General features: G+C 44.9%; 1 protein-coding gene across 5 annotated transcripts in view; it reads left to right on the forward strand.

Moving 5' to 3' along the window:
* Nucleotides 1-19826, forward strand: part of FANCD2 (FA complementation group D2) — a 2923540-nt gene that overhangs the window by 731866 nt on the left and 2171848 nt on the right. The window lies entirely within an intron of this gene.

Consider the following 19826-nt stretch of genomic DNA (forward strand, 5'->3'; position numbering starts at 1 on the left):
AGATCAAACTGGCTTTATCCCGGGAAGAGGCACTCACGACAACATCAGGAAAACAATAAACATAATCGAAAGCGCCCACAAACTGAAGGTTGGAATGGCTGTTATCTCGGTAGATGCCCACAAAGCCTTTGATCGGGTGGACTGGGGATACATTCGAGCAGTTCTCGAGCATTTCGGCTTTGGTCCTAATTTTATTACATGGGTAATGGCCAATTATCAAGCTCCCAAAACACAACTGCGGGTTAACGGTATCAGGTCAGAAAGTATACGCATATCCAGGGGCACTAGCAAGGATGCCCACTCTCACCTCTCATTTTCGCCTTATCTATGGAACCCTTTGCGGCTAAGATTAGGCAAAACAATAGCATAACAGGGCTAATAATGGGTGGTCGAGAATATAAAATTGCATTATATGCAGATGATGTCTTAATTACAGCATCAAACTTAACAACGTCACTAGAAGCACTATGGGCAGAAATTAAAGCTTTTGGCGTCCTGTCAGGGTTCAAGGTAAATCTAGCCAAGTCCGCGACCTTAGCCATTAACATCTCCTCACAAGAGAAAGATTCTTTATCCCCTCTAACACTAATCCCTTGGGCGTCAGGACCAATCGAATACCTCGGGGTACACATCACAAAAGACCCACTATGCCTGTATACAAGTAACATCCCTCAACTAATCAGTGACCTTCAGAACGATCTTAAAAGGTGGAAACAGCATGAAATCTCATGGTTCGGGAGAATAACGGCCATTAAAATGAACTTAATCCCCAGATGGCTCTACCACTGCACAGCGCTACCAATCCAGATCCCAGGTCCTGCTCTAAAAGCCCTTCAGAAGAAAATACAAGAATTCGTCTGGTGGGGTGGGGAGAAGGCCTCGAATTGGCAAACGCATTATGCTGAGGGGGAAAGCACAGGGAGGGTTGGGAGTACCCGATCTGGCCAGATACACGTTAGCCGCCCAATTATTGCACGCATTCTCCTGGATGCAAGAGGTAGACCCCCCGAAGTGGACACAAATCGAAGAAGCCTGGTCCCAGATTACACCCTCTAGCTTACCACACTTACCAAACATTAAGCCACATGCACACAACGGTCCCCTCCTATCCACATTAACAACAGTTCAATGCTGGAAAATGGTAGCCCGTATATGGGGCCTCCGTGGCTCGCTTGGTCCCCTGACTCCCATTTGGAATAATCCCGACTTCTTGCCAGGGAATCCCCCCATCCTGTTTTCAGGCCTGGATAGAGGGTGGGCTGAGTACAACTAGCGAATTTCTAGAAGATGGGGGGGCCCCCATCTCGTTTGAGAGATGTAAAACAAAATTTGGGGTGGGGCAGCGTGAGAGATTTCGCTATACTCAAATCAGGCACTGGATATCCCACAGGGGAACCCGAGAAAAATGTTCCAGAGAGCTAACAGCGTTAGAGCTCTCCTTAACGACTCCAACCAATAGAGGTAGGATCTCAACCATCTATCGTCTAATGGACAGGGCTGACCTGGGGTAAAAAGAAAGATATATGCTAGAGTGGGAAAACGATCTGGGACCAGCGATCGAGGTGGAAGAGTGGGGGAAAATATGGGCAAGGCTACACAAAAGCTCTCAGTGCTTTTCGAATAGGGAAGGGGGATACAAACTTTGTTAAAGCTACTATATCACCCCAGCTCAACTCCACAGAGCCAACCCGAAGATCCCCACAACCTGCTGGCGTGGGTGCCCGGTTCCTGGCACATTGTTCCATATGGTCTGGATATGCCCTAAAGTGGAGATATATTGGAAAGAAATATTAAAACATATTAAAGAAATCTCCGGTCTCGCAATACCTTGGGACCCAGGAATCGTCTTGTTGGGTGAAACCGGAAACGGCGCATTTCCAGTCTCTGGTCAAATCCCCCGTCTATGCACGCATCTTCTCCTTGAAGCAAAAATCGCGATGGCCCGACTATGGAAACACGAAAATGGCCCCTCCATAGCTTTATGGTGGTCTAAATGCTGGGACATAGCAGTTGCCAAAAAAATCACTGCAATAAGATTGGGCTCCTTTTGTGGGACAATAAACACATGGGACCCATTCATTGACTACGCAGCTAAATTCCCAGCGCTCACCATGAGTCCTCCTCTCACCAGATGGCTTCAATGTTCCCCACTTTATTAAACATTCAACCCCAGGCACAGCTCCTCAGGAACAGATCTTGTCTCCACTCACCAAAGGAACAGACTATAGACATAGACGCAAGAGTACAGTCAGTCATCTCGTCCATCAAAGACTGCGATAGCGTAGCAGACCCCTGACAGTGTTGTAATGTATAATCTAATGCATTGCTGTGTATGTTGTACTGAAATATAAAACCCAATAAAATATTATCGTGGAAATCTCTATCCTCGGTTGAAATTGGGTTAAGCTCAGAAAAGGCATACTGGGCAATTTTAAAGGCTGCTAGAGCCTTAGAATATGAGGGGCTAATAGCCAAGGAGCCATTTAAAATACCTTTTATCTGCAGCACTCGAATTGATAGTTTATCAAGAAGTAATATGCAACGAGATGGAAGGTTTGGTGATTGATCGAGAGGGTTCAAACCAGGAAAAAGTTTTGGCTGCTCTGCCTGACATACTGTCGCAGATGCTTAACAGTATGGGAATAGGTCCACAGGTTCTTTAGTCAGAAAGGATTTCACGTGATAAGTTGGAATACGCAGGGCTCCAGTACATTTAGAGCAAAAGCTATGAGAGACTACCTGTTTGGCAAAATGGATATAATTTTATTCCAAGAAACATGGCTCGTAAACCCCATAGAGATCGAGGGGTTTGTAATACACTGCTTGCCTGCTAGCCAAAAAGCAAAGGGACGGCCTGCGGGATGTCTACTTATAGCATTTAAATGTAGTTCAGTTAAATCAATTGTTCCCATCTTTCAAGATGAGATGGGAATATTAGCATGCAAAGTTTAGCTGGCCCTTAATTCGGGGAATTTAGTATTGATAGTGATAGACATTTACTGGACCCCGCCTCTTCTGTTCTCCATGTATTTCTGACACAATTAGCAGACCTAATGGGAAGAGTTAAGGCAGAATGGGAAGGAACGAACATCTTAATTCTGAGTGTGTCCAGCAAAGGGTAGGGAAAGGGGGGTGTTTAATACAAAAAATATAAGAAGGGGCATGCATGGCTTAACTGTGCGAATACATGGGACCTGTAAATGGCAAATGGAAGCTCGAGTGGAGATGTAGATCCATGCACGACGTGGCACAGAGGCAAATCGGCCTCTGTGCTGGGCTACATCTTTGTTAGTGAAGGTCTATTTTCCTGTACCTCAACGTTAGACGTGAAACATGAGGGAGGAAGTGATCATTCACGACTAGAGCTGGCATTTACAGACCTCTTAACAGCCACAGCGATGCTGCATAATCACATACTAATAGGGAGGAAGGGGAAGTTAAGGCTGGTAAAATACGGAAGGAAGGGAGCAAAACAGAAAGCTAAATGGGATCCCAGATTCTGTACCACAAAGATATTAAAAGCCACATGAACGTGTGAACTTTATCTGGTCTATAGCGCCCCCCCAAAACTGCCCTCAATGAAAACACAATATAAGCATATTTATGACTTTGATGAAGAAACATGGCTACGCAAATGGGAACTAAGGAAAGAATCCGCAGATCAAAGAGTCTACATCTAGGCCAAAGGGAATATAACGTGGAAGTAAAGGAAATTAAAAACAGGTAAAGGGGCTGGGTAAAAAAATAAAAAAAATGCTCCGTCTGCAAAGACACAGAGAGCAAATGTTAAAGTTGGTCTCCGAGTCAAACTCAAGAAGTTTTGGTCAGCAATTAGCCAACTTGATTTTCAGTCCAACAGTTCATTATGTAACCTGGTTCCCGAAAAAAAAATTGATAGAACATCTAACTGGCATTTTTAAGACGCCCCAAGGTGAACTAGAATGCCTGCCTCTAGATAATGGGTGGAACCTTTCTGTGGAGGAGGAGGACATCAAGGGAATAATATCCAAGGCTTCAACGTCAAGAGCAGCTGTGCCTAATGGCCTTACGTACCAAGTACTTAAAAAAGATCCAATACTATGGTCTAGATTACTAAAACAGCTGTATGGCGAGATCTTGAGGGAAAAACAGTTGCCCTCTTCGTGGAAGATGGCTCTGGTAATACCATTCTTCAAGGAGGGCTATGGGACAAATCCAGCTAACTACCGTCCTATCGCCCTCCTTGACATCGAGAGCAACATTTTCATGAAATTATTGCTGAATGAGCTGTTGGTTTGCGTGGAGTGTGCAGAGGCTTTATCCTGTTTTCAAACAGGATTTAGAAAGGGGTTGTCAACATCATTAAATCGGATTATATTAAATCTGTCAAGCGAATCTGCAATGTTGAAGGGAGGCATGCCTCTGTACGGAGCCTGGATTGACCTCTTCAGGGCATTAGGGAAAAAAGGATCCCGGAATTGCTACTGTCAATGCTAATGGAAATACACAGAGGGACGTCAGTGAGGGTTCGTTTGGATAATCGGGGTCATCTTTCAGAGTCAGTGGGGGTTTAAAGGGGAGTGAGTCAGGGTTGCCTTGGGGCACCTCTGTTTTTCAACCGATTCTTAGCAGACGTGGGGAAACATCCGATCTCGTCGGCTTTGGCCAGTCCAGAATTAAATGGGAAAAAGATATTCTGGTTGGCCTATGCGGACAGTATCGTTTTGGTTGACAGGACAGCTATCGGCCTTCAGCGCTATGTAGTCTAGGAGAGTATGCAGACTTGAACGTGCTGGTTATAAACCCCAAAAAATCAAAGATCCTATTATTCAAACACCAGAGGAAAACGATCAGTTTTAAGAAATGGGCTTTAGAAGGTCAAGAAATCCTGCAAGTTGAAGATTTAATATACTTGTGTTAGAAGATATATGCAAGTCCAGCAGTTTATAAATCTGAACAAGAAATCCTCACTAAAACCCTCACCTTGATACCTCATTTGAAAAAAATCAATTCTAAATATTGTAAATTCTCTAGCCTTCCAATGTTAAAATACTATGTAGCGAAAATAGTTCTGATAGTACTCTATGGTTTAGAAGCTAAACCACACATGTGGGATACAAACTGTTATAAGCTAGAAGGTAGAGTGTGGAAGGGGGCCTTAAATTTACCCTTGAGTACTCCTGGGTGGCATGTGCGTTATGAATTGGGATTGAAATCATTAAACTGTCTGGTAGAATGGAAACTTATGATCACTCTATAGAGAGATCATAAATCCTAAACCGGGCTCACTTTATGAGGATATTAAAGAGCATCTTATCCATTCGAAGTCCAGAACATTGGCTGGGTTAGAAACCAGAGTGAAAACTGTGTTGGCTAAAACTGAATCAAATCTCGATACCGTCATTGCCAACCCTTTAAAAGTGAAACGGGAGATGGAATTATTAGACTGGATAGAGACTATTGCAAAAGTAAGGGCCACAACTCCCCATAAGCATTCCTGGTAGTTGATGATAAACTAGGATTTCTCCCACAATACTTAGTGAAATACCAGATAGCAAATTCAGGAACAATTTCTTAAGGGCTAGACTTAATATACTGCCCACTGGCGAGATCTTAGAAGCTCGACAACAGGGAGAAAAGGCAATCAAACTATGTGGAGTATGTGCTACGCCATCAAATCAATCTCTTCGGTATTTACTAATGGAATGCTAAAGCACGTGGCCCCTGAGATAAGAAAAACTGCAGAGATTCGTTCTAGGGAACGAAAGACTAACATCAGATAATTTGTGGTATAGAATGATAGCGGGACACGAAGTGCTCTTGACATTGATGGTTGTAGACATACTGAGCACTCTGAACCGCCTGAGTTAGAGAAAAAAAGAGAATGAGAAAAGGGGAATTTGTTATATTTAAACTATGGAAAGAACTAAAAATATTGGTGATAAGGTTTTAAAGTTAGAGACATTTTTTAAATTACTCTGTGACAGATTGAAGATGGAAGAAATACGGAAAGGTGTAATTAAGTTAATTTTTTGATGGGATAGGATTGATACTGTTGGTTCTAATGAAAAATACATTCTTTTAATTTGTTTCCCTTTTGGTTTCTCTCCTCTCTCTCCTCTCTTTTTCTTTAATGATTGTTTGGTGTATGTCTCCGGGTATTTTATGAGTGGTATGCAGTTTAAAGGTTATTGCGCAATATTTTGTAAAGGTTTAAATTAATTTGTTCAAAACATTTGTTAAACCAAATAGAAATAAAAAAAATAAAAATTAACTTGGTCAAATCATCCTGATTTGTTGTCACTGCTTCGTTCAGTCTGAGTGAGACATGGAGACAAAGCCTTCCTCATACATCTGTCAAGGTCCACATTCTTCAAAGAGTAAAACACAGTTTGCACAGTGCTAACAGTTACAGGTGTTTAAAGATATTTTTTCACACAAGGGCTCTCGTGTTTGAAAGATTTTCGCTGCCCCTATTTGTAACTCCTCCCTGCCTTTACAAGTGATGGCTTTATTCTCCATTCGTCATACAATGCTTATAAATACTGGTGTTTTAATCTGCCTCACCATTGCAGCAAACGGGACCTTTGCTGAACGCATTACATTATGTATCACCTTTACAACATACCATGTTTGTTTGAATCTCAATCACAAGCACCCAGCTATTTAAGTTGTCTTTTTGTCAGAGCAACTTAGAGTCTAATAGGAAGCCACAAATACAATTTTATAAAGCAGGGTGTTTTGTTTGTGGTATTTCTCAAAAGCCATTGGATATGTGTGAAGTGGCACTTTTTTTTGTTAGTGGATCATATGCATGTTGATCAGGGGAACATTCAGGAGTTTTGTTACAGAAGAGTGAATATGATGCAATGTAATGAATGTCCTATGTAATTGAAATATGCTATTCTTATTATCTTATGGTCTAGAAGGTTCCAAAATAACCTACAAAAAAAATTTAATTTCTTACTCTGGTTGTTTAATGTGAATATTTTTCTCTATCTTAAAGTTGCTTAGCGAGCACCATGTTAAGGTGGGTTTAAATGAAAAAAATACTTGAAGTCCCTTGTACCTGAAACGTCAGAGTAGAATAGGCCAGTTCTTCTACCAAGCCACACATGCCACAGCGCTACCCGATAGCCATCCCTAGAAGTTCACTTTCAGTTCAAAGACAAAGCAATGCATTGTGGGTATGCTTCGTCTTATAAGGCGCGGCCCATTCGCCATCATTATTTTTATTTTCATTGAAAGCGCTGTTAAATGCGCTTCGGCACCTGCTGCACCCTCTGGGCCATGAATGATATCATATGCAGGCCCCCATCACAGATGTATGCCACACCTTTGCCCCTGACCTATTCTAAGCTGTATGTGGCACCAGTCCAAGATGGATGCCTAGCGGCAGAAGAGCCACGTTTCCTGGCTCTGACCCACCCCACCTTGCAGATTACTCCGATTGGCTAACGCTGGCTAGAACTTGGCCGGCTCGCGCCTCCCGACGTTGTATTGGCTATCTTCACTAAGGCCATGAACGAAGGCAAACATCTGTCCTAGCCTGTCCATGCCGGTACTTGCCAGAAACCCTGTCTCTCACGAATCACTGCCTTGGATGTCTCCAGCATAAGGTACTGTGCCCAGAAGTACTGCACTTCCACTTCTGTCTCAATACTATTGTGAACACTAACTCTGCCTCAGTGTCGTGTCCTAACACGACCCACAGTTGCAAGATGCTTTCTGTGCAAAGACACTACTCTGGTCCACTACACTCAGTGCCACTGCCTTGAGCTGCCTCAAAATCTACACTGCCCTAACAATCTGTACTGCTATATATGTATGCCTGACCCCACATTGTGCCGCCTCCAGCCTATGCTGTCCTGTGTCACATCATGCATATGTTATTTATCCTGCCTCTGAATGACACGCTGCGTTGTATGTGATCTACCTAGATCGACTGCTAATTTGATCTCTGAAATCAACATATACATGCTTCACTAACCATGTGCTGGATTAATTAATATCAACTGCATTACTGCCTTACATTGCATATATATTGCCCCGTAAGTCGTAACAGCCCATCTGTGCACATATACATCTGACCATTACGACAACACTGCTGAATTGCCACTGATCTTCTATTGTTGCTAACTGCTACAGCTCTGGCCCAGTCTACCTGGACCCTGCCTGCCTAGCCACACGGACACTGTGCACCTAACACAGAGGAGCAACTGTCTAACTGATCAACCACTTACCCCTACTGCTATAACAGAACACTAACTTTACTGTCACCACTTGTTCACCCGCACTCAGACTCACGAACCCCCCCTTCGTAAACTTGTCACCTGCACCTTCAACATGTGTTGTGATCTTCGAATGTAGGTGAACCCAATTGTTTAAACTAGCTACATGCTATTTTAACCTATGCTTTGATTTTCAAATCTAGGTGAACCCAATTGCTTAAACTAGCTTCGAATGTGCTAAACAATTAGTTACATGCTTTTTTTTCAACCAATGCTGTGATTCTCGAACCCAGCCAAACTAGGTGAACTCTATCACAACTGCTATCACTATTATACTAGCTTAGCGCCTGCCACCCAACTGCCCTGCCCAACATGAGAAAGACAACTAACACCCTGTCCCTTATAATCACGGTCAGCCTCAATATCATCATGGGTTCCGCCACCTACAATACTAGTCCACCTACAGACAGAAACATGAGGCTTAGGTCAAGACTACCCTGTATCCATGAACCGAAATGAAATCAAACAAGTAACACCACTGGACCCTTACCCACCCCCTACTACTCGGCCAAGCGATTGCAGGCAACTAATACATCCACCCCAATCTTAGTGACAGATCGCTCTCACTTAATGAAGCACTCAATACAAAATAATCACTTAACCAATCCTGCTCAGAATCCTAACCTCAAGAGCTCTCTAACGATAACAGGATCTCTCATTAATGCTAGATCTATGATTGCGCATGGCACGGACATTGCAGACCTATTAAACAATGATAACCTGGACCTACTCGCCATAACAGAGACCTGGCTCCACGAGGCTGCAGGACCCACCCTGATGATAGCTATACCGGACAGCTACCAGATCCTTAGGGTAGATAGACCGAATACTAAAGGAGGTGGCCTAGCCATTATTTATAAATCCTCCTTGCCAATTAGACTTGTCACCTCTCCCCCGTGCTCCTCCTGTGAACTACTCACAGCCAAACTGCTGTTATCTCACAACCGCACGTTGACCATCCATTTGATTTACAGGCCACCGGGACCATAAAGGACCTTCGAAGATGACCTTACCAACCTTATAACGAACAACTCTCAAAACCACTCCCAAACATTGCTGCTGGACGATTTCAATATTGGCCTCAATGACCCTGACAACAAACATGCTGACTCTATCGCAGCCCTACTCAATGACCACGGGCTTACCCAAAAAGTCCTCGCCCCGACTCATATCAAAGGCAGAACCCTTGACTGGGTATCAGACCTCAACTGCAATATTGCTTTCACCGACATTGTCCCACAACCTTGGACGGACCATTATTTAATAAACCTTACCGCCACACTTGACCTCTTGAGTCCCAAAATTATCAACATGGCAACCCCCTTTCTACCAGAAGTAAGAAAGACATTACTGCAGAATAACTCATCCCTCTCCTCCTCCCAACCATTAATAGCCTTGACAATAACACTGACCCAGACACTCTAGTGGACACCTTTAACAAAGCTATGACCTCCGCATTAGACACCATTGTACCAATCAAATTGCGCAAAGGTAAGCAGGATGCTCACCTGAATGCCTGGTTCACACCCCAACTTAAGAACCTAAGAAAACAAAAATGAAAGCTTCAAGCCATCTGGCGCAACTCTCCCACCGAAAACAATAAAGCTAAATTAACCCAACTATCTAAACTCTATAAGAAAGAAATCACTAATACAAAAAAAAACTTCTTTAACAACAGAATCTCCAAAGCTAAATCAAATACTAAGGAACTCTCTTCCATCCTCCAGGAAATGGAATCGCCCTTACAACCGATAGACACTACTCCCAAGGATAAGATATGGTGTACTAACAGAAACAAAATCACTACCCTCCAACACAAAATGATACAAAAAAAGGACTCTGCCTCTACCTGATCATAAACCACCACCCCCCTTCCAATCCAACACTATCCCTCCTTTCAGCTTCAAAACCATATCTATTGTTGACACTGAAAAAGTGATTCTCACCCTGAAACCGTCTAACTGTAAGAGAGACAGCTGCCCAGCGCAAATAATAAAGGACGCAGCCAGGGATCTAGCCCCCTTCATCTCAAAGCTTATAAACTCATCCTTTAAATCTAACACAGTACTAACCAACCTGAAAGAATCCTGGGTCCTCCCCTTAAAAAAATAAAACCCTCGACCCATCCATCCCCACGATCTACAGACCCATCACGACAGTGCCTTTCCTCCTCAAAATCATTGACAGAGTGGCAATCCTACAAATCCAGGACTACCTGGAAGCTAACCACTTGCTAGGCACCCGGCAATCAAGCTTCCGTCCCCTCGATGGTACTGAAACAGCCTTGCTAGACCTCAAGACAAAAATTGAGGAGCTGAAGGATAGCGGAAAAATGGCCCTGCTTCTCCTACTGGACCTGTCGGCCGCTTTTGATCTGGTGGATCACGCAGTTCTATGCAACCACCTGAAGATAGCTGCCAATTTCACAGGGGAAGCTATAGCATGGGTCCAATCTTTTCTAGCTAACCGGACTATGAGAGTCTTCTCAACATCAACCTGTGCTGATCCGATCCAAATAACATGCAGAGTCCCATAGGGCTCTTGTGTCTCACCCACCATGTATAACATCTTCACCAAGCCATTGTTTGACATGTTGGACAGACTGGGCATCACCTACACAAATTATGCAGATGATAGCCAGATCCTCATACCCCTTTCGGGCAACTATGAAACAGAACTGGCCTTGGTGAACAAGATATACATCCTCATTCAGGCATGGATGGGGAGCCATGGCCTCTGTCTGAACGACGATAAAACTGAGATACTGCTCCTCGGATCTGCCTCCAACCTAAAAAAAACTACCCTCAAACTACACATCCTTCAATATTGATAAGAATACCATCACATTTGTGCCTGTAGTAAAAACTCTAGGTTTCTATTTAGACTCTGCCCTCACCCTCAAAAAGCAAGTTGGCTCCCTCGCTTCCTCAACAGCTTACACTTGCAAGCTAATCCGCGCTGCCAGACCTTTCCTCTCTAGCGCCAGCTGCACTACCCTGGCCAATGCATTCATTATGTCCAGACTAGATTATTGCAACGCCCTGTACTCTGGAGCTAACAAATACGTCACGGACAAACTACAACGACTGCAAAATAATGCCCTAAGGGCAGCACTGAATGTTCCAACCAGAGACCACATCTCTAAATTCAGGAAAGAAACCCACTGGCTAAAAATAAAAGACTGCATTCTCCTCAAAACTATCTCCATAACTTCCAAATGCCTAAACAACTTAGCTCCCTCATACCTAGGGGAAAAAATCCTTAGGAGAACTACAAGCCAACCTACCAGGTCCGCCAATTCATTCATGCTTGAAACCCCACGATTTAAGCGGTCTATGGCTGGAGGAACTAGCTTCCCAGTCAAAGCTGCGCAATATTGGAATACACTCCCAATTGACCGTAGACGTCCACTACCCTACACTAGCTTCAGACACAATGCTATCAACTGGCTTCACACCAACTACCTATAACCCCCTGTCACCACACTATCCCTACTGGACTCGCCTAGCCCGGTCTCTAACTTGCACCTTGATCAGCGAGATCTGGTACTTCACACTGTATTATATGTTCTGCACTCACATGTATATCTTGTATATACTGTACAAACTTATCGTAAATAAGCGGTCCTGAGCTGTACCTAATCAGCTTCACCCTTTTGTAATATACACTGTACTTTACTGCATTTATTACTGTATTTTATTTACATGTATGTACTTGCCTACAACTGGCACTGTAACCAAGCCTCAAATTCTTTTACTGCTGCGCCCGTCTACCTGAGGGTTTGGTGCGCATGATCAAATTAACAAACAAACATAAGGACGCCCTTTTTTACATGTAGCTGTATCAATTCAATGCAGACAGCTCACAATGATGCAAGGCAATAACATATACACGTTTCACCCTCATTAGGGATTATCCGTTTGCTGTAGTCTGACATCATTATGAGCTAATTTGCATACCCACAATGCATTTCTCAGTGTCTCAGAAGTGGAGGTGAACTTCCAAGGGTGTCTTCTGGGTGGCGCTGCAGCATTTGTGGCTTGACCTGACATGTCCTATTCCAGTTGCTTGTCAATGGTCTTAGCATTGTGTATGTCATTGTGTACACATTATTCTTGTCCTCTCATTCCACTCTATCCTCTAACAAATGTTATTGAACCTCTCCTCTTAGATTGCCAAGTTGTTTCAAATGAGGTTGATTGAGGGGATCTTCCCTCTGAGGTTTAGCAGTCCCCAAAAAGACAAAGCAAGTGTCTTGGACAATCCTAGACGTCTTGGCGTTAACTGACTTCCCGGCCTAAGGGAAGCTCAAGATAGTCTCCCTGATTCAGGCACTTTCAGCCTGGAGGGACTGACTTGGTGCTGTGAACCTCCAGGGTGCCTGGAAGCACATTACCATGCATCCTTCCCACTGCAAATAGCTTGTTCTAATGGATTGTGTTCTACCATAGATTCTTCATTTTAGATATATTCTTCCTGCGGTAGCAGATCTTGGAAAATATTGATAGCAGGGGGAGGCGTGCGGCTCTGGCATCAAGGAACCTCAGCGCTGTCGACAAGTACTCATTTGATGTTGACTTTGGTACATATAGGCCGCACCACACGCTGTGACCTCAGTCCCTTTTTTCTGAATGCTCAGCACATCCCTCAGGAACATTTCTTCAATGCCTCAGATTTGTTTGGACTCATTTAAAAATAACCTCGATTTTCGAGGATTATATTGATTCTGAAATCCTCCGGTTTCAAAACGTGTCAACTGTGACACAAAAATGTCATTGACCTGACCCTCATAAGGTTTGTCTTTGATGTCTCAGTATCGGTCACGCTGTCGCCTATTGTGGGTCATGCCAGTACATGACGCTTAAGACCTTAAAGTGAAGCTCTGATGAGGGCAAGAGCTCCTCGGTCAAAAAATCACTGGAGAAATAAAAAAAAGAGGTAAAAGAAACACAGAAAAGGGTCCCATTAGAGGAGGGAATCCCGGCATAAGTCTGTGTCTAAGAAGAAGAGGAGACAGGGGTACTTGTCATCGGACTCTTCACCTCACAGAGGATATGTCTTCCCCCAAAAACCACCTCAGCAGGAATGTGGCAAGAATTCGGATTGACAATGTTGAAGGTCTTCGTAAAAGGGAGTCTGCTGCCTCTTCAAGTAAAAAACCCATCAAAGACCGTCAAGCCCACTGTGCTTGACAGTAGGGATGTAATGGTATAACGGTATACCGTTAAAGATACTGTGAACCACTTAATTGAACAATAATAACCGTCACATTGTTTATACCGTTATACCGTTCATACCGTAAAGTGTGCTTTTCAATCTTCAATTTGGAAAGGCTGCAGTAAGCAAGTGCTGCGCAGTCTTGGTCTTGCACTGTTGGATGTGCCGTCTGCCAAGTAGTTTCAGTTGGAGCAGTTTTTAATGCCATTCCATAAACCACACGTGCCTGACACAAAATCAATATGTTAGCAATAGGAAGAATAGATACAGTGCCAAGAAGGAAAAGGGGTTACTCTGGGTTGGCGGCTTTGGGGTTTATATATTTATAATGGATAATGTTCTCTAAACATATGGCAATGGGGGATTTCCCTGGTTCTATCATTGAATTTACATATAATAAGTCACTCATCTCTGTGCGTATTCGCTGCTGCCATACCAAAGGGTAACATGTCCGTGATTACTGAACACCTTTTGGCCCGCAAGTAAACTAAAGGCTGTAACGTAAAGAGAGTTTGTGTGTGTGTGTGTGTGTGTGTGTGTGTGTCTGTGTGTGTATATGCGCACAAGCGTATACTACCATCAGCCTCCATTGATCGGTGGCATGCAGGTTATCAAGATGGCAACATGTTCATCTTCACCAGTAGCCAGTGGGGGAGCATAAAGCCTAAATGACCACTTAAGAAAAGCTATTCAGTTTGCTTTGCCAGTTGCAGCAGGGCTCCCCCCCCCCTCCCCACACGTGTGTTCGTGTTTGGTGGAAGCAAGGCATTTCAGTGGAAAGCATGTTGAAAAGCCCAATTCTGGCCCTGGGTGCCTGGTTTTGTTTGTGATGCTAAATCTGTCAATTTATGACCTTTTAGAAAATATTTGTTAAGATTATTTAACTCCACCTGCTATACCGCGATAACCATGATATACCGTCATTTGGCAAGAAGGTTATCGTACCGTCATAAAACTAATACCGTGACACCCCTACTTGACAGTCAGAGGGGTCTCTGAGTCCCAACCCTTCAATGCGCCCAAAAGACCTGAGATGGTTAAAACCTCAATAGCCCATCAGCCGCTGTGCTCTTCGATGTTGTGTCAGCGCCAAACTCTAAAGACCACTGGACGTCGAGGGATGATCAATCCTAGACTTTGAGGTTTTCTCCAAAATCCACAAAGAATTTCTTGGGCTCGCTCATGAGCATTTTTATTGCGGACGTGCACCTGAATCATTTTGGATTTGAGCCGTTGGGACCGACTCAAATCCCTGACGGGGTTCCAATATGAAAAGGACAGGTTAGCTGAATGCACTGCATCTTAAGGATACTATTCAGCTAGACACTTCTCTAGAAGTGGAATTAGAGTACCCTGACTATCAAGCAAATACTAATGCGGCTTACAGAAATATTATGGCGAAAGTCATAGATGCTCTTGGCTGGGGTCCCCTTGCGAAAGAGATATCAGAATATGATCTATCTCACAGACATCATTTACACAGGGACATGGGTCGAACCTTTATTGCCTTTCCATGCCATCATTAAAGGTCCTCTGTTGGAGCTATGGAAAAAAAACCCTCTCTATGCCTGCAGTGCACAAATATTTGATAAAGAAATATATTCCTGCATCTTCTGACCCAGACTTAGTCTCAATACACCTCACTCATGGCAGCCTGGTAGTTCAAGCTGTGACTTTGAGTGTTACAACAAGCTCTTATCCCTCTCTGCCCCTTGACAAGAGTTACAACACTAAGAAATTCGTTGCTTCAGGTAGCATGGCTCTAAAAGCCGTTAACGTGACATGTTTGCTCACCTAATACAAGCAGACAGTATGGTTGGCGATATCTGAGGTGGCAGAGCACATCCCAGAGGGAGAGATGAGGAGGGGTTCCTGAATATTGTTGGTTATGGCAAAGAGGCCATGTGCCAAGCACTCCAATCAGGTCTAGGTACAGGAGACTGCATGGGGAGGGCGATGGCCACAAGCTCTGTTTCACAGGTTTGCCAGGCTTAGTAAATTGAACAAGTTACTTACCACTGGTAACGTCCTTTCAACTGGCCGTTCCTCCAACGTATTCCCCATCTTTGACATGTAGTGTCCACAGCTCGGCTGCTTCGGACATTTTTCATCAGAGGGTGCCCTGCAACGATGGCGTCGAGTTGATGTCCCTCGAAGGCCGCTGTCGAGGGTGACGTCATCGGATGTTATAAGTAGCACGCACGGTGCCCGTTGCCTCAGTTCTGTTCCCCCCGCCCCCCTCCTCGTGTAGCAGATGTTCCCATAAATCGGGCCTGACCATACTCAGCCTTGTTGAAACGAAAGCTACAATAGCATGGGAAATTCTACAGAGGGGTATGTTGGCAGGGTGATGAGGAATATGTTGGAGAAACATCCAATCTAAAGAACGTTACGAGGGGTAAGTAACTTGTTCTTCGATGGATTGTGTTCTCCAACATATTTCTCATCTTTGACAGACTCCCACAGCAGTATCCATGTTTGGAGGAGGGTGAAGAATTTTGTACATTTGAATTTAAAGGGCAGAGTAAAGCACTGCCTTACCAAACACCACATCCTGAGCAGGGGAAGTATCCAGGGAATAATGCTTAGTAAACGTGTGTATTGAAGACCACGCTGCAGCATCACAGATGTTTTTTATAGGGACACCCCTTTGTAGGGCTGTTGACGTAGCCATGCCTCTGGTGGAATGAGCATGCAAGCCCTCGGGAGGGTCCTTGCCCGCCAATAGCATTCAGAAATAGTGAGGATGATCCACCTAGAAAAGGTCTGTTTAGAAACAGCCTGGCGTAGTTTGTGCCCTGTATACCCCACAAAGAGCTGGTTGTCCACTCTCACCTTGGACATTCTGGAAATATAAAAGCTTAATGCTCTCCTAGGGTCCAATCTATAAAGCCTTTCCTCATCCTTACCAGGATGCGGAGGAGGATAGAAGGCAGGAAGCACAATTTTCTGACTTAAGTGAAAGTCCAAAACTACCTTAGGTAGGAAGGAAGGGTCTGTCTCTCAATACAACCCTGGCCTTGTGGAATACAGTATAAGGTGGCTTGGAAGAAAGTGCCTGCAACTCGCTCACTCTATGTGCAAATGTAATAGCCACCAATGGAATAGTTTTAAAGGTCAACAACCTCAACAGATATGAGTGCAATGGTTCAAAAGGAGCACCCATCGGAAACTTTAAGACCAAGTTAAGGTCCCAAACCGGAACCTGAAACGGTGATGGCGGGAACACATTCATGAGCCCCTCTAGAAACTAAGTAACCAGTGCAATCTTAAAATAAGAGCATTCTTGGGATGAGCGCTTAAAGATTGAGAGCGCTGCTAGGTAACCCTTAATGGTCCCCAAATGAAGACCCTTGTGTGCCAAAGAAAGCAAAAAGGATAGAACATCCGGAGTTGAACATTGAAAAGGATTAACATTCTTGTCTCTGCAGAGATGGTACAGAGACTTTGTTGCCGGCCGCCTGGCCGAAAGCAACACCTCTATTACATAATCCGGGAGGTCCCAATCCTTATATCTCAACCTTTCAGAAACCATGCGTGAAGGTTGAGAGTCTTGACCTCTTGATGGAGAACCCGACCTTCCTCTCACGATAGAAGATCTTCTCTTTGGGGAAAGACTCATCGAATAACAGATGGACATGTCTAGAAGATCTGGTTACCACGATCTTCTGGCACAATCCCGAGCAATGAGGATCATGTGGGTCCCGAACCGTCTCAATCTCCTGAGAACTTGAGGGATGACGGGACTGGAGGAAACGCCCACAGCAGCGGGAATTCCCAGTCCACCACAAACGCGTCTCCTAGAGCTCGACTTGGAGGAAATTCCCTTGAGCAGTACCGCTCGCACTTCTGGTTGGCAGCGGTCGCGAACAGATCCACTTGAGGGGTTCCCCAAAGGGGGAAGATCTCTCGAAGGACTTCCTGAGCTAGATCCCACTCGTGGGAGACAGTGCCCTGCCTGCTCAGAGCTTCCGCCGCTGTGTTCTCCTCTCTGGCTAGGTGAATAGCCGCTATGGAGATTCCCTCTTGAATTGCCCAGTACCAGAGCTACATTGCCTCTCTGCACAGAGACAGTGACCCAACGCCTCCTCTCTTGTTGAGGTAATGCATGGCCACGGTGTTCATCATTATCAGGACTTTCTTTACACGTACAGATGGCAGGAAAGCTTTCAGTATTAGCCTGATTACTCGCAGCTCTAAAAGATTGAGGTGTAGTTTGGACTCCGATGGAGACCAATGACCGCAGATGGTCACATCATTGGCATGAGCGCCCCACCCTGTGAGGGAAGCGTCCGTCACTACAGTTTTCTCCGGCCAGGGTTGCCAAAACGGCTCTCCCTTCATAAGATTTTCCTCGCAGGCCCACCACAGAAGATCCTGTGAGACCCTGACTGGAATCTGAAGGCGATCCGACATGTTGCCTGAGAATTGGGACCATTGAGTCCTGAGAGCCCATTGAATGGATCTCATTCTTAAACGGGCCATGAGGCCGAGCAACCCAAAGAAGTCGAAGGCCGGAAGACTCTAGGCACTCTGAAACTTGGTTACCATCTGGAAAATGTCTTGAGCCCTCACCCTGGGTGGGCGAGCACTTCCCCAAGGATGTGAACAAAACAGCCCTGATGTACTGGAGCCGTTGGGAAGGTGTCATATGGGACTTCTTGAAATTGAGGGAGAAGCCCAGTCTGTGAAGGGAGTGGCAGGTGACACTGAGATGAGCCAAGGCTTGTTCGGGAGAACGCACCCTGGTCAGCCAATCGTCCAGATAAGGGTAGACGTAAATCCCCCCCTCTCCTGAGATGTGCTGCCAATACCACCATCAGTTTGGTGAATACCCTCGGGGCGGAGGTCAACCCGAATGGCAGAACTCAGAACTGATAGTGCGAGCCACCAGCGGCGAAACCTCAGGTATTTCCTATGCTTGAGTTGGATCGGCACACGAAAATAAGCGTTTTGAAGGGCCAATGACGCCAACCAATCCTGAAGTTGGAGGGCCTGAAGAATCTGAGAAAGTGTTGCCATCTTATATTTGTCCTTCCTGAGGAACTTGTTAAAATGTCTAACGTCCAAGATGAGTCTGTCACCCGTCCTTTTTGGGAATCAAAAAGGACCATCCCTTGTTCCTCTCCGCTACCGGCACTGGTTCTATAGCACCTTTCTCTAACAGGGTTAATATTTCCTGCACAAGGAGCGGATCTGGAATCCTCAGAGTGTATTCTTGGTGGATTGGTGTGGGGCTTCTGTATAAAAGGAAGGCAGTACCCGTGGGCTATTGTTTCTAGAGCCCAAGCATCTGAAGTAATGTCTTGCCATTCTTCTAGATGCTGTGACTGAAGGCCTCAGAGCGGTTTTGAAGCCGCTGTTGCAGAGCTTGATGGCAAAGAGACTGCTGCTTGAGTGGGCTTGGCACCGCTACCTCGTCCACCATGAGGAAACTTATGTTGGCCTCTTTGACTGACCATTCCTCTTGCCCTTCCAAATGAGTAGAAGTAGCAAAAAGATCTACCCCTCCATTGCTGTCCGCTAGGGCGAAAAGGCTGAGGCTGCCTAACAGCGGCACCCAAAGACTTGGCTGCTGCTTTAGAGGTCTGCAGCTTCTCAAGGCTCTAGTCAGCCTTGCTGCCAAAAAGTTGAGACCCGTCAAATGTCATGTTCAGAAGTCTAGCCTGCACATCAGGTGCAAAACCCGACTTCCGCAACCACGCAAATCTGCGTATTCAGGTGCTCATAGCCATGGACCTGCTGAAATTGTCTGCAACATCCAACCCAGACTGAAGGGATTCACACATTGCTGCCTTGCCATCCTTAACAATAGCCAGCAAGCCTTCCGTTTCTTCCCATTTGGGAATATGCTCTACCGCCATAGATATGCACTCCCACAGAGTGTATGAAAATCTTGCCAATGCACAAGCAGAGATGGCAGATTTCAATGCCATACTCCCAGCTGAAAATACCTTGCGCGCCCATCCATCCACGCGCTTATCATCCCTAGCATGATAGTCGCTTGTTTTGTTTCTCCCCTACCTTTCTGCGCGCCTCTCCCTCACCTTTTGTTTTCTCCGGCTCTACCAGAAATGTTGTCACGCCTAGTACGGTACTCGCCTGTCTGTTTCCATTTCCTTCCCACTCTCCCCCTCCCTTCCATATCTATGTCATAGCTCTTGCACCATCTGAAATATCGTCAGGCCGAGTACAATAGTTAAATTCACATCCTTACTGTTCATGGCCTGTAAGAATGTGATTATATTTTCCCTTGTTCCCTCCCTTGCCTTGAAGCGCTTTGAAACACATTGTGTATAGGCGCTATATAAATAAACTATCATATATCATATCTATCTG

Source organism: Ambystoma mexicanum, chromosome 2p, assembly GCF_040938575.1.
Source record: "Ambystoma mexicanum isolate Mex_15411 chromosome 2p, UKY_AmexF1_1, whole genome shotgun sequence".
In the NCBI taxonomy this organism is placed as follows: domain Eukaryota; kingdom Metazoa; phylum Chordata; class Amphibia; order Caudata; family Ambystomatidae; genus Ambystoma; species Ambystoma mexicanum.